The following is a 12303-nucleotide window of genomic DNA, read 5'->3' on the forward strand; positions in this document are numbered from 1 at the left end:
TATTATGAGTAACCACACATATGAAATATCACTTAGCAACATGGAGTGAAAAGGACAGTTATATTTTTATATTAAAAAAGTGCAAGTTCGCACACACCGTTTCTCTCAAGTGTTCACTGCATACTTCTACAAAAGCAGGAGGCATCAAGCTGTAGAAGTTCCAGTATACATAATATGTTGAAATATGTCAAGCATAAAAACTGTATGTTACATTGCAAAAATAAAGTTTCTCTCTTCAAACATTTTGTTCTGAGCTCAAGCAAAGCAAATGACGAACACCAGTGATTTTCATATTATTTCACACACTTTAAAATAATCAACATAAAAGGGTAAATAATTGCAAAAACCCTGAAAATGTGGAATTATGGGAATGAATACATCTCATCAAAGAAAAGTCTACAGCAGATCTGTTTCATCCTGGTTCTCAAATAGTTAAGAATCATAACTTATTATTCTCAAAATGCGAGTTAAGCCATAACAAACAAAATGATAAACAGAAATATCATTACTGCAAACAAGGCAACGTTGCCTTTTATTTCTTTAGACCGATTCACTAGTGCAAGAGCATCATTTACCTGAAAGATCATAAGAGTCACAGTTAAGGAGTACTCATACAAAACTATTTCCTTTCTTCTTTAAAAAGTGCCGCATACTGTACTTTTCATTACAAATAAAAAAAAAAATAATAAACAAAGCCAACAAACTAATGAAAGACTGTTTGTCTCCATCTCTTGTCAATGAGAAAAGGCCAAAGTGCTTCTTGGATTCCAATTCGAGATGGTGTTCGCAGGCCGATGCCCAAGGTCTCTAATTTGGAGCAATCAAGCTGAGCATTTCTTGGACGCTGTGCTCCTTAGGACAGGGCTGTCAGTAATAGGTCCTAAGTGACTGCTAGGGAGATTGACGGCATCTGCAATTGCACATGCCATTTCATACTTAGTCATTTTTTCATTGCCAGACCAGTGAAAGGTTCCCTGAATCGACGGATCCAGCATCCTCTTCTCTGCTAGCTGCCGACACACAGTAGCTACATCTTTGACATGAGTGGGAAACCTCTGCTGCCAGTGGTCCATGTTTGCTGACTTGTTGCTGAACTGCACTTTATCAAACATAAGAGTCACAGCACTTTCTTCAAGCTTCTCAACTTCTCCGTACAAAACAGGAAACCACAAAACAGCAGCTCCTAAATTGTTCTCCAAGACAGCTTTTTCTCCTTCTAATTTTGTTTTGCCATACAAATTTAGAGGATTTGGTATGTCTTCCTCCCTATAAGGTGGATTTGTTCCATCAGATACATGATCTGAGCTAATGCAGATGAGAACTGCTCCAATTGCAGCTGCTTCCTTAGCTAAATCCCCAGAAGCATCCACATTAAGTTGAGAAGCAGCATCTGGCTGATTTTCTACAACATCTGGTCTTCTCTCTGCTGCACAATGTACTATGACATGGGGCTGAAAATCATAAACAATGTGATGAACCGCATTAGAATCCAGTAGCTTAACCTGTTCAAATTTTGGTCTTGCTCTTCGAAAACCACAGCCAACAGCATGCCAATTATTCTGCTGAAATTCCTTGAATACAGCTCTGCCCAGAAGCCCAGTGGCACCAGTAACTGTAACCCGTCTATTAGGGATGTTAACTTCCTCCTCCGCTAGCCGGCAGCTTCCAGGATCAAAGTGGATGGAGAGCTCCTTCGGCCGCCCCACCATGCCCGCCGTCTTCGCGCCGCGGCCACAGCGGCCGCAATCACGATTGCCGCGGGCCTTAGCTCAGTCGCCTTCGGCCCGCCTCTCTCAGGCCTGGGGGGGGGGGGGTGGAGCAAAATTCTACTGTCACTGAAGTTGTGCACTAGGAGGCAACGTAGTTGGGACATCGGCTTCGGAGCGCATACGCATTGATGTTCCCTCAGCAGCACTGTTGAGTTACAGGTACGAACTATTCAAGATTTCCCTGGTAGAGTTTGCGCTGTGGAAACCCTGTTGCGTGATGCGACGTGCCGTGGAAGTTGGGAAAAGTCTTTCCTGGGCTTACGCTTACGCTTACGCTTGTAAGCGTTCTTCAATAGAAGAAACTTTTTCCCTCCGTGAAGCATACTGCAGCTTATATGCTAAAGTGAGGCTAAACTGCTGTCCTCACTGCCATCAGGCACGTTGCGGACAGGAATTCCTCATCAGTAATTATGAGAGAGTCATATGTGCGACCTGAACAAGTATTCTTTGCAATAGATCGCACGTTGAAACACGCTGATGTGTTTAGAAATAAAGTGACAGTGAACCGTCTGGGCAGCTAGGTATTGTGAAATTTTTAAAAAGGCATTCACGGGTAGCTCTAAATTGCATGACCTAAGAGAAGAAACTGCTTTCCTCTGCCAGTAGGATACTGCCAGGTACGCTCTGCTTATCTCACCGACACCATGCACACGGTTGAATGGCCATTGGCTATGTTTGTCCTCACCTCTCCCTTCTCCTAGTATGTCACACATGACTCTCGTCCTCTGCTACCGGAGTCCTCAACTCTCCTTCAACCTAATGTGCAACCAGACACTTTTTCACGTTGCAACCCTATCCTCATGACTCATTTCTGCTAGTGTGCACGCAGACAGCAGTCCTTTCACAGAGCACCTGAGTTCCCACCTCGCATTCGGGCAGTGTTCAATCACATGACATGCCTCTGTGAGAGCACCCGACTGCTCACGTAAGCTTTCAAGTAATGCATGGCCATAGAGACCACACTCCTGTCCGAACACACCCGAGTCTGCATTGCTCCTTTCTGCCAGCTTGAAAGAGACAACACTCCTTCCATACAGAACCTGAGGACTATCGTGTCCTCTGAAAGGAGTGCTGTCTGGATGCACATAGCACAAAGGCGGGGTGAGGACTACGCTCACACTGCAGAGGTTCACTAGCTGAAAGTACACTAGGAGAAAGGTGAGGTGAGGCCTCGGATCACCCGGGCAGGATGACTCTCTAGGTTTACAACTGCAGAAAGCGAACTGAGCACTGTGATCACCCTGCAGAGGATTACTCGCTGGACGTACAGCAGCACAAAGCTGAGGTGAGGAGACGCATCACCCTGGGAAGGATTACTCCCTTTAATTACTGTAGCAGAAATGCGTTGTTAGGGCTCGAATCACCCTTGGCAGGATCACTCGCTGACTGTACCCTAGCAGAAAGACGCGGTGCGGACCCGCATCGTCCTGAATAGGATTACTCAATGGATGTAAAGTAGCAGTAAGACGAGGTGATGACTGTAGCAGAAAGATGAGGAGAAGAGTTCTGGCTGGATTAACACCCTCCAGAAGGAATGACGAAGAGGCAGGTGTTCTGGGAAAAGAGTTCAGTATGGATGAACACAGTCAGAAACACGATGTTTGGACTCGCTTGCAAAGCATACTGCCTGTTATATGCTAGAGTAGGGGAGCAAAATTCTACTGTCACTGAAGTTGTGCACTAGGAGGCAACGTAGTTGGGACATCGGCTTCGGAGCGCATACGCATTGATGTTCCCTCAGCAGCACTGTTGAGTTACAGGTACGAACTATTCAAGATTTCCCTGGTAGAGTTTGCGCTGTGGAAACCCTGTTGCGTGATGCGACGTGCCGTGGAAGTTGGGAAAAGTCTTTCCTGGGTACCTATGTAAGCGTTCTTCAATAGAAGAAACTTTTTCCCTCCGTGAAGCATACTGCAGCTTATATGCTAAAGTGGGGCTAAACTACTGTCCTCACTGCCATCAGGCACGTTGCGGACGTGGCTGTTGGCTAATAAACCTAAATTGGTCAGGGATGCATACGTATTAGTGTTGCCTCATCAGGAATTATCAGAGAGTCATATGTGCGACCTGTACAAGTATTCTTTGGAATAGATCGCACGTTGAAACACGCTGATGTGTTTAGAAATAAAGTGCCTGTGAACCGTCTGGGCAGCTAGGTATTGTGAAATTTTTACAAAGCCATTCACGGGTAGCTCTGAATTGCATGACCTAAGAGAAGAAACTGCTTTTCTCTGCCAGTAGGATACTGCCAGGTATAAGCTAGAGTAGTGGAGCTCTGCTTACCTCACCGACACCATGCACACGGTTGAATGGCCATTGGCTAAGTTTGTCCTCACCTCTCCCTTCTCCTAGTATGCCACACATGACTCTCTTCCTCTGTTACCGGAGTCCTCAACTCTCCTTCCATGTAACGTGCAACCAGACACTTTTTCACGTTGCAACCCTGTCCTCATGACTCATTTCTGCTAGTGAGCACGCAGACAGCAATCCTTTCACAGAGCACCTGAGTTCTCACCTCGCATTCGGGCAATGTTCAATCACATGACATGCCTCTGTGAGAGCACCCGACTGCTCACGTAAGCTTTCAAGTAATGCATGGCCATATAGACCACACTCCTGTCCGAACACACCCGAGTCTGCATTGTTCCTTTCCGCCAGCTTGAAAGAGGCAACACTCCTTCCATACAGAACCTGAGGACTATCGTGTCCTCTGAAAGGAGTGCTGTCTGGATGCACATAGCACAAAGGCGGGGTGAAGACTACGCTCACACTGCAGAGGTTCACTAGCTGAAAGTACACTAGGAGAAAGGTGAGGTGAGGCCTCGTATCACCCGGGCAAGATGACTCTCTAGGTTTACAACTGCAGAAAGCGAACTGAGCACCGTGATCACCCTGCAGAGGATTGCTCGCTGGACGTACAGCAGCACAAAGCTGAGGTGAGGAGACGCATCACCCTGGGAAGGATTACTCCCTCTAATTACAGTAGCAGAAATGCGTTGTTATGGCTCGAATCACCCTTGGCAGGATTACTCGCTGACGGTATGCGGAAAGACGCGGTACGGACTCGGATCGTCCTAAATAGGACTACTCAATGGATGTACAGTAGCAGTAGGACGAGGTGATGACTGTAGCAGAAAGATGAGGAGAAGAGTTCTGGCTGGATTAACACTCTCCAGAAGGAATGACGAAGACGCAGGTGTTCTGGGAAAAGAGTTCAGTATGGAAGAACACAGTCAGAAATACTGTGTTTGGACTCGCTTGCAAAGCATACTGCCTGTTATATGCTAGAGTACGGAAGCAAAATTCTTTTTTTGTTTTTTTTGTTTTTTTTTTTTTTTACATGCAAGCAGTATATATTTATTATTCGTGGATGGTCAAAAGCTACAAGGCCCATTATTATGAGTAACCACACATATGAAATATCACTTAGCAACATGGAGTGAAAAGGACAGTTATATTTTTATATTAAAAAAGTGCAAGTTCGCACACACCGTTTCTCTCAAGTGTTCACTGCATACTTCTACAAAAGCAGGAGGCATCAAGCTGTAGAAGTTCCAGTATACATAATATGTTGAAATATGTCAAGCATAAAAACTGTATGTTACATTGCAAAAATAAAGTTTCTCTCTTCAAACATTTTGTTCTGAGCTCAAGCAAAGCAAATGACGAACACCAGTGATTTTCATATTATTTCACACACTTTAAAATAATCAACATAAAAGGGTAAATAATTGCAAAAACCCTGAAAATGTGGAATTATGGGAATGAATACATCTCATCAAAGAAAAGTCTACAGCAGATCTGTTTCATCCTGGTTCTCAAATAGTTAAGAATCATAACTTATTATTCTCAAAATGCGAGTTAAGCCATAACAAACAAAATGATAAACAGAAATATCATTACTGCAAACAAGGCAACGTTGCCTTTTATTTCTTTAGACCGATTCACTAGTGCAAGAGCATCATTTACCTGAAAGATCATAAGAGTCACAGTTAAGGAGTACTCATACAAAACTATTTCCTTTCTTCTTTAAAAAGTGCCGCATACTGTACTTTTCATTACAAATAAAAAAAAAAATAATAAACAAAGCCAACAAACTAATGAAAGACTGTTTGTCTCCATCTCTTGTCAATGAGAAAAGGCCAAAGTGCTTCTTGGATTCCAATTCGAGATGGTGTTCGCAGGCCGATGCCCAAGGTCTCTAATTTGGAGCAATCAAGCTGAGCATTTCTTGGACGCTGTGCTCCTTAGGACAGGGCTGTCAGTAATAGGTCCTAAGTGACTGCTAGGGAGATTGACGGCATCTGCAATTGCACATGCCATTTCATACTTAGTCATTTTTTCATTGCCAGACCAGTGAAAGGTTCCCTGAATCGACGGATCCAGCATCCTCTTCTCTGCTAGCTGCCGACACACAGTAGCTACATCTTTGACATGAGTGGGAAACCTCTGCTGCCAGTGGTCCATGTTTGCTGACTTGTTGCTGAACTGCACTTTATCAAACATAAGAGTCACAGCACTTTCTTCAAGCTTCTCAACTTCTCCGTACAAAACAGGAAACCACAAAACAGCAGCTCCTAAATTGTTCTCCAAGACAGCTTTTTCTCCTTCTAATTTTGTTTTGCCATACAAATTTAGAGGATTTGGTATGTCTTCCTCCCTATAAGGTGGATTTGTTCCATCAGATACATGATCTGAGCTAATGCAGATGAGAACTGCTCCAATTGCAGCTGCTTCCTTAGCTAAATCCCCAGAAGCATCCACATTAAGTTGAGAAGCAGCATCTGGCTGATTTTCTACAACATCTGGTCTTCTCTCTGCTGCACAATGTACTATGACATGGGGCTGAAAATCATAAACAATGTGATGAACCGCATTAGAATCCAGTAGCTTAACCTGTTCAAATTTTGGTCTTGCTCTTCGAAAACCACAGCCAACAGCATGCCAATTATTCTGCTGAAATTCCTTGAATACAGCTCTGCCCAGAAGCCCAGTGGCACCAGTAACTGTAACCCGTCTATTAGGGATGTTAACTTCCTCCTCCGCTAGCCGGCAGCTTCCAGGATCAAAGTGGATGGAGAGCTCCTTCGGCCGCCCCACCATGCCCGCCGTCTTCGCGCCGCGGCCACAGCGGCCGCAATCACGATTGCCGCGGGCCTTAGCTCAGTCGCCTTCGGCCCGCCTCTCTCAGGCCTGGGGGGGGGGGGGGTGGAGCAAAATTCTACTGTCACTGAAGTTGTGCACTAGGAGGCAACGTAGTTGGGACATCGGCTTCGGAGCGCATACGCATTGATGTTCCCTCAGCAGCACTGTTGAGTTACAGGTACGAACTATTCAAGATTTCCCTGGTAGAGTTTGCGCTGTGGAAACCCTGTTGCGTGATGCGACGTGCCGTGGAAGTTGGGAAAAGTCTTTCCTGGGCTTACGCTTACGCTTACGCTTGTAAGCGTTCTTCAATAGAAGAAACTTTTTCCCTCCGTGAAGCATACTGCAGCTTATATGCTAAAGTGAGGCTAAACTGCTGTCCTCACTGCCATCAGGCACGTTGCGGACAGGAATTCCTCATCAGTAATTATGAGAGAGTCATATGTGCGACCTGAACAAGTATTCTTTGCAATAGATCGCACGTTGAAACACGCTGATGTGTTTAGAAATAAAGTGACAGTGAACCGTCTGGGCAGCTAGGTATTGTTAAATTTTTAAAAAGGCATTCACGGGTAGCTCTAAATTGCATGACCTAAGAGAAGAAACTGCTTTCCTCTGCCAGTAGGATACTGCCAGGTACGCTCTGCTTATCTCACCGACACCATGCACACGGTTGAATGGCCATTGGCTATGTTTGTCCTCACCTCTCCCTTCTCCTAGTATGTCACACATGACTCTCGTCCTCTGCTACCGGAGTCCTCAACTCTCCTTCAACCTAATGTGCAACCAGACACTTTTTCACGTTGCAACCCTATCCTCATGACTCATTTCTGCTAGTGTGCACGCAGACAGCAGTCCTTTCACAGAGCACCTGAGTTCCCACCTCGCATTCGGGCAGTGTTCAATCACATGACATGCCTCTGTGAGAGCACCCGACTGCTCACGTAAGCTTTCAAGTAATGCATGGCCATAGAGACCACACTCCTGTCCGAACACACCCGAGTCTGCATTGCTCCTTTCTGCCAGCTTGAAAGAGACAACACTCCTTCCATACAGAACCTGAGGACTATCGTGTCCTCTGAAAGGAGTGCTGTCTGGATGCACATAGCACAAAGGCGGGGTGAGGACTACGCTCACACTGCAGAGGTTCACTAGCTGAAAGTACACTAGGAGAAAGGTGAGGTGAGGCCTCGGATCACCCGGGCAGGATGACTCTCTAGGTTTACAACTGCAGAAAGCGAACTGAGCACTGTGATCACCCTGCAGAGGATTACTCGCTGGACGTACAGCAGCACAAAGCTGAGGTGAGGAGACGCATCACCCTGGGAAGGATTACTCCCTTTAATTAGTGTAGCAGAAATGCGTTGTTAGGGCTCGAATCACCCTTGGCAGGATCACTCGCTGACTGTACCCTAGCAGAAAGACGCGGTGCGGACCCGCATCGTCCTGAATAGGATTACTCAATGGATGTAAAGTAGCAGTAAGACGAGGTGATGACTGTAGCAGAAAGATGAGGAGAAGAGTTCTGGCTGGATTAACACCCTCCAGAAGGAATGACGAAGAGGCAGGTGTTCTGGGAAAAGAGTTCAGTATGGATGAACACAGTCAGAAACACGATGTTTGGACTCGCTTGCAAAGCATACTGCCTGTTATATGCTAGAGTAGGGGAGCAAAATTCTACTGTCACTGAAGTTGTGCACTAGGAGGCAACGTAGTTGGGACATCGGCTTCGGAGCGCATACGCATTGATGTTCCCTCAGCAGCACTGTTGAGTTACAGGTACGAACTATTCAAGATTTCCCTGGTAGAGTTTGCGCTGTGGAAACCCTGTTGCGTGATGCGACGTGCCGTGGAAGTTGGGAAAAGTCTTTCCTGGGTACCTATGTAAGCGTTCTTCAATAGAAGAAACTTTTTCCCTCCGTGAAGCATACTGCAGCTTATATGCTAAAGTGGGGCTAAACTACTGTCCTCACTGCCATCAGGCACGTTGCGGACGTGGCTGTTGGCTAATAAACCTAAATTGGTCAGGGATGCATACGTATTAGTGTTGCCTCATCAGGAATTATCAGAGAGTCATATGTGCGACCTGTACAAGTATTCTTTGGAATAGATCGCACGTTGAAACACGCTGATGTGTTTAGAAATAAAGTGCCTGTGAACCGTCTGGGCAGCTAGGTATTGTGAAATTTTTACAAAGCCATTCACGGGTAGCTCTGAATTGCATGACCTAAGAGAAGAAACTGCTTTTCTCTGCCAGTAGGATACTGCCAGGTATAAGCTAGAGTAGTGGAGCTCTGCTTATCTCACCGACACCATGCACACGGTTGAATGGCCATTGGCTAAGTTTGTCCTCACCTCTCCCTTCTCCTAGTATGCCACACATGACTCTCTTCCTCTGTTACCGGAGTCCTCAACTCTCCTTCCATGTAACGTGCAACCAGACACTTTTTCACGTTGCAACCCTGTCCTCATGACTCATTTCTGCTAGTGAGCACGCAGACAGCAATCCTTTCACAGAGCACCTGAGTTCTCACCTCGCATTCGGGCAATGTTCAATCACATGACATGCCTCTGTGAGAGCACCCGACTGCTCACGTAAGCTTTCAAGTAATGCATGGCCATATAGACCACACTCCTGTCCGAACACACCCGAGTCTGCATTGTTCCTTTCCGCCAGCTTGAAAGAGGCAACACTCCTTCCATACAGAACCTGAGGACTATCGTGTCCTCTGAAAGGAGTGCTGTCTGGATGCACATAGCACAAAGGCGGGGTGAAGACTACGCTCACACTGCAGAGGTTCACTAGCTGAAAGTACACTAGGAGAAAGGTGAGGTGAGGCCTCGTATCACCCGGGCAAGATGACTCTCTAGGTTTACAACTGCAGAAAGCGAACTGAGCACCGTGATCACCCTGCAGAGGATTGCTCGCTGGACGTACAGCAGCACAAAGCTGAGGTGAGGAGACGCATCACCCTGGGAAGGATTACTCCCTCTAATTACAGTAGCAGAAATGCGTTGTTATGGCTCGAATCACCCTTGGCAGGATTACTCGCTGACGGTATGCGGAAAGACGCGGTACGGACTCGGATCGTCCTAAATAGGACTACTCAATGGATGTACAGTAGCAGTAGGACGAGGTGATGACTGTAGCAGAAAGATGAGGAGAAGAGTTCTGGCTGGATTAACACTCTCCAGAAGGAATGACGAAGACGCAGGTGTTCTGGGAAAAGAGTTCAGTATGGAAGAACACAGTCAGAAATACTGTGTTTGGACTCGCTTGCAAAGCATACTGCCTGTTATATGCTAGAGTACGGAAGCAAAATTCTTTTTTTGTTTTTTTTGTTTTTTTTTTTTTTTACATGCAAGCAGTATATATTTATTATTCGTGGATGGTCAAAAGCTACAAGGCCCATTATTATGAGTAACCACACATATGAAATATCACTTAGCAACATGGAGTGAAAAGGACAGTTATATTTTTATATTAAAAAAGTGCAAGTTCGCACACACCGTTTCTCTCAAGTGTTCACTGCATACTTCTACAAAAGCAGGAGGCATCAAGCTGTAGAAGTTCCAGTATACATAATATGTTGAAATATGTCAAGCATAAAAACTGTATGTTACATTGCAAAAATAAAGTTTCTCTCTTCAAACATTTTGTTCTGAGCTCAAGCAAAGCAAATGACGAACACCAGTGATTTTCATATTATTTCACACACTTTAAAATAATCAACATAAAAGGGTAAATAATTGCAAAAACCCTGAAAATGTGGAATTATGGGAATGAATACATCTCATCAAAGAAAAGTCTACAGCAGATCTGTTTCATCCTGGTTCTCAAATAGTTAAGAATCATAACTTATTATTCTCAAAATGCGAGTTAAGCCATAACAAACAAAATGATAAACAGAAATATCATTACTGCAAACAAGGCAACGTTGCCTTTTATTTCTTTAGACCGATTCACTAGTGCAAGAGCATCATTTACCTGAAAGATCATAAGAGTCACAGTTAAGGAGTACTCATACAAAACTATTTCCTTTCTTCTTTAAAAAGTGCCGCATACTGTACTTTTCATTACAAATAAAAAAAAAAATAATAAACAAAGCCAACAAACTAATGAAAGACTGTTTGTCTCCATCTCTTGTCAATGAGAAAAGGCCAAAGTGCTTCTTGGATTCCAATTCGAGATGGTGTTCGCAGGCCGATGCCCAAGGTCTCTAATTTGGAGCAATCAAGCTGAGCATTTCTTGGACGCTGTGCTCCTTAGGACAGGGCTGTCAGTAATAGGTCCTAAGTGACTGCTAGGGAGATTGACGGCATCTGCAATTGCACATGCCATTTCATACTTAGTCATTTTTTCATTGCCAGACCAGTGAAAGGTTCCCTGAATCGACGGATCCAGCATCCTCTTCTCTGCTAGCTGCCGACACACAGTAGCTACATCTTTGACATGAGTGGGAAACCTCTGCTGCCAGTGGTCCATGTTTGCTGACTTGTTGCTGAACTGCACTTTATCAAACATAAGAGTCACAGCACTTTCTTCAAGCTTCTCAACTTCTCCGTACAAAACAGGAAACCACAAAACAGCAGCTCCTAAATTGTTCTCCAAGACAGCTTTTTCTCCTTCTAATTTTGTTTTGCCATACAAATTTAGAGGATTTGGTATGTCTTCCTCCCTATAAGGTGGATTTGTTCCATCAGATACATGATCTGAGCTAATGCAGATGAGAACTGCTCCAATTGCAGCTGCTTCCTTAGCTAAATCCCCAGAAGCATCCACATTAAGTTGAGAAGCAGCATCTGGCTGATTTTCTACAACATCTGGTCTTCTCTCTGCTGCACAATGTACTATGACATGGGGCTGAAAATCATAAACAATGTGATGAACCGCATTAGAATCCAGTAGCTTAACCTGTTCAAATTTTGGTCTTGCTCTTCGAAAACCACAGCCAACAGCATGCCAATTATTCTGCTGAAATTCCTTGAATACAGCTCTGCCCAGAAGCCCAGTGGCACCAGTAACTGTAACCCGTCTATTAGGGATGTTAACTTCCTCCTCCGCTAGCCGGCAGCTTCCAGGATCAAAGTGGATGGAGAGCTCCTTCGGCCGCCCCACCATGCCCGCCGTCTTCGCGCCGCGGCCACAGCGGCCGCAATCACGATTGCCGCGGGCCTTAGCTCAGTCGCCTTCGGCCCGCCTCTCTCAGGCCTGGGGGGGGGGGGGTGGAGCAAAATTCTACTGTCACTGAAGTTGTGCACTAGGAGGCAACGTAGTTGGGACATCGGCTTCGGAGCGCATACGCATTGATGTTCCCTCAGCAGCACTGTTGAGTTACAGGTACGAACTATTCAAGATTTCCCTGGTAGAGTTTGCGCTGTGGAAACC

At 45.3% G+C, this 12303-nt stretch overlaps 3 pseudogenes across 3 annotated transcripts; all 3 read right to left on the minus strand.

The window, feature by feature from the left end:
* LOC128576454 (methionine adenosyltransferase 2 subunit beta-like) lies at nucleotides 1-1778 on the minus strand (annotated as a pseudogene). Its single transcript, XR_008377377.1, has one exon. The product of XR_008377377.1 is annotated as a methionine adenosyltransferase 2 subunit beta-like (transcript).
* Nucleotides 1779-5163: 3385 nt separating this feature from the next.
* Nucleotides 5164-6941, minus strand: LOC128576452 (methionine adenosyltransferase 2 subunit beta-like; annotated as a pseudogene). The gene has a single exon (XR_008377375.1). The product of XR_008377375.1 is annotated as a methionine adenosyltransferase 2 subunit beta-like (transcript).
* Nucleotides 6942-10327: 3386 nt separating this feature from the next.
* LOC128576367 (methionine adenosyltransferase 2 subunit beta-like) lies at nucleotides 10328-12105 on the minus strand (annotated as a pseudogene). Its single transcript, XR_008377356.1, has one exon. The product of XR_008377356.1 is annotated as a methionine adenosyltransferase 2 subunit beta-like (transcript).
* Between the last annotated feature and the right edge of the window lie 198 nt (nucleotides 12106-12303).

Source organism: Nycticebus coucang, chromosome 24 (assembly GCF_027406575.1).
Source record: "Nycticebus coucang isolate mNycCou1 chromosome 24, mNycCou1.pri, whole genome shotgun sequence".
NCBI lineage: Eukaryota > Metazoa > Chordata > Mammalia > Primates > Lorisidae > Nycticebus > Nycticebus coucang.